Source organism: Pteropus vampyrus, unplaced genomic scaffold, assembly GCF_000151845.1.
Source record: "Pteropus vampyrus isolate Shadow unplaced genomic scaffold, Pvam_2.0 Scaffold190, whole genome shotgun sequence".
Classification (NCBI taxonomy): Eukaryota; Metazoa; Chordata; class Mammalia; order Chiroptera; family Pteropodidae; genus Pteropus; species Pteropus vampyrus.
In genome coordinates, this window is record NW_011888971.1 from 483,106 (window position 1) to 487,030 (window position 3,925).

Here is a 3,925-nt window from a genome sequence, read left to right on the forward strand (position 1 = left end):
CATTTAAAATTAACAAACTGGATATTATTAAAGCAGATTAAATATTATGGAAAAAAATATCAGCGAATCTAAAGGCACCGCTATAGAAGTCAACCAGAAGGAAACAGAGAAAATGAATGAGAAAACATGAGCAGAGAATCAACGAGCTATGAGACGACATGGAACAACCTACAGGTACGCAGAATTGCAGCACCAGAGCAGAGGAGAGAGAGAAAAGGAAAAGAAAAACATACAAAAAATAATAACTAAAATTTCTCCCAAATTGAAAACTATACATTTAAATATCTAAGAAGCCCAACAAATATCAAGAAAAAAAAATAATAATAATACCATAGCTGAAGAGGAATTTTCTACTCAAATGACTAACCTTGTAATCGGCTCTTTGTTCTGCTTCTGTAGACATGCTTGCCACATAGACCGAAGAGCAAGGTGGCCTCGAGATCAGCTGAAGACTCACCCTCCCCTTTGCTTGTTCTGTCTAGATACCAGATGTATTGTGGATCAGCTCTATAAAAGTAAGGTTACCCCTGAGCTCGAGGCCCAGATCTTTAGAGCACTAGCTCTTCTGGGCCCATCGGTGTAATAAACCTGAGTTCTCCAATTCTCCAAGTGCTGCTTGGTTTCTCACTGGTCTGATTTTTTGGCAACATAGCAAGCACAGCTTTATTAAAAACGAAACATAAAAAGACAATCTTAAAAGCACCCAAAGAAAAATAGGATAGATTCATACAAAAGTAAAAACTACAGAAGACTTTTTTTGGTCATAAACTATGTAAACCAGGAAACAACACACTCATTTATAAAGAACTGAAAGAAATACTATTAACCTAGAATTATTTATCAACAAAAATATCTTTCAAAATTGAAGGTAAAAAACCCCACAACTTTTTGATAAATAAAAATCTGAGAGAATTTATCACCAGAGGAGTTTCACTGAAAAAAAAAAAAAATACTAGGACTTTTTTCAAGAGGAAAGAACTATCAGGAATTTTTTCAGAAAGAATTTTTTCCAAAAGATGGAAATTTGGATCTATACAAAAAATAAAGAACACTGGGAATGATGAATATAGAGATAAATGTGAATAGCATTTTCCTAATTTTTAAATATCTCTAAAGGATAATTGGTCTTAGCAAAAATAGTAACTTTTTTCAGTGGGATTTATAATATACTCAGAAATAAAAAATATGGCCACAATGACACAAAGAATAAAAGGGGAAAAATGGAAATATTCTATTGTAATGTTTTAAAACTATAGGTAAAATGGTTGAGTGCTATTTGGAGGTAGATTGTAATCAGTTAAAAACGTACATTGTAAAACCTAAAGAAATCATAAAAAAAATAAGACAAAGAGTTAACTAAAATACGAATAATGGTGCTAAAATGGAATCATATGCACGCATTACAGAAGAATTCAGAGGCAAGAAATGACGAAAAGAGGGGAAAAAGGATACATGGAAAAAAACATAAAATAAATATCAGCAAGATAGATTCAAAGCTAACTATACCAAAATTACATTAAACGTTAGTGATCTAACACTCTAAAAGACAGAGATTTTTATTTTAGATAAAAACCAGGGCAAATTATATGCTCTCTACAAGAGACTCATGGTAAACATGACGAAAATAGGTTATAAGTAAAAAGATGAGAATACTAAGCAAACACTAATCAAGAGAGATGACTATGAATATCAGAGAGGCTCTATTAACAGCAGTATACCTTTAAGAAAAACAATTCCATTATTTATGATCAAAAGAGACATTATCTAGGCTAGAAGGGTCAATTCAAAATGAGGACATAACTGTGACAGATGTGTATGTGCCTCACAGCAGAGCGTTGAAGCACCAGAAGCCCAGACTAAAAAGACAAACCCACAATCATAGTTGGAGAGTTCAACACTCCTTTCTCAGTAATTGGATAAAAAAGTGGAAAATTCATGAGGCTGGAAAGTCATGAACAATGCTATCGACCAACTTGATCTCAAGAACCTTTATAGAAAATTTCATCCAACAGCAGTAAGAATACCCACTCATTTAAAATGTCATGGACCATATTCTTGGCTACAAAGCAGCAGGTCTAAATAATTTTAAGAGAGCAAAAACCATACAAAGTTGTATCTCTGACACAATTAATTTAAAACAATTAATTGGATTAGTTACAATTTTGATTATTTTAAATTAAACAAATAAAATAGAAACTAATAACAGAAAGAGATCTAGAAACATCTCCAAATATTGGACATTAAATAGCATGCTTATCAATAACCCTTGGGACAAAAAGAAATCACAACACATCAACATTTGTAATGTATGTAGCTAATGCAATGTTTAGAGTGAAATTCATTGTATAAAACTCTTACATTGGAAGAGAAGACAGTTTTCAAGGGAATTATTTATATCTTCCTCTTTAAAAAGTTAGAAAGAGAAGATTAAATTACAGCAAAATCAAGGACAGAAAGACAACATTTAAAAGAAGATAAATCGATTAATGCTTTTGAAGAAACATGAACTAACATGGCTCCAAGATAACTTGCTTTTGTAATCATAATAACAAGGACCTGGTTCATATAGAAGTGAACAAGGTGAGCTTCCAAAATTGCATGAAAAGAAATGCCCAATTTGGCAGAGACAGGAAATAGCAAAAAGACTTGTAGAATGTTCTCTGGGTAATCCATAATTAACCCAGAACTCTCAGAAGTGTTACAATAAAGTACTGAAGTCAATGGATAGGTATATTTGGGAAGATTATTTTCTGATTTGTTTAATTTCAATCAAGGCTTTAATTTTAGAAGCAGGGATTGAATTACTCGCTTTATAATGCTTAAAAATCTGGCACCTTTAGAAACAGGGCTGTTTGTTAGGTATGTTGCTTAATCTCGCCTCAGCCTGTAAAACAAAATTTCAAACTGATGATCATTTCGCTGAAACTCTTATGACTGAGGATTCTACTTGCATTGCTTCCTGAAGTAAATTTTGGGGGATTTGGGTCGTTGCAAGAGGAAACGTTTTCTCATGGAGTTTATTAAATACACAGACACACACACTTGCAAATACACTTCCCTTTTGTAACAGGAAACCTCTGTTATATTTGAAAGTTTTTGCAATTAACTTTGCAGTCATCGTATTTGAATTATTCTCAGCAGATATAAAAAATAAAATATATCCTCTTTTTTAAAGCCAGTGAAACTTATGCCACAGTCTCCCAATGCTACAAATAAAATACTTTTGTAAAATTTTCCAGTTCTCAGATTCCAAGTATAATTTCCGAAGCTTGTAGATGATTATTTATATGTCCAAGAGACAGACTTCTGATGGACTAATTCCTGTGATCCATCATTTTTTTTTCTTCCCATCTGTGTCATGTATCATTTTTATACTTGATTGTTCAGAACTTCTGATGCTGAATTTTAGAAAATGTATAGTTTTGTAGCCATCTGCTATACCACATGACCATGTGGACTGATATTCCATTTCCTGAGACATTCAAACTTCTTTTAACAAAATTTGACATTTTCACTATGACAATCTTTCATATTTACAAGCTCTTTACAGAGATGTTTCAAAAAGCTAAAGGAAATTTCACAATTTCAGTCTTATGAAGATGGATTACTGTGTTTCTTCCAGAATAATCATGAATCGTTTCCCTCACAGAGGGATATTGGCAAATACAAGCGAATGCATTCAAAACCATGTGCAATTACAGAGTTTGTTTCACGGTCTTTCTCATGAAGGCCAATAGTGTTTGTTGCTTCGGTGGGAAGCGAACTCACCAAACCCTTGGTTCATCTCCCCATGATCTCGTAGACGAGTATGAAGCAATCATTAAGAAAGAACATGTCTGCTAATTAGGATGTTGACAAGTTTCCCAAACTATAAACCTCATGATATACACAGGACAAGAAGGAGAAAGTTAGGTGGGCTTCCCAC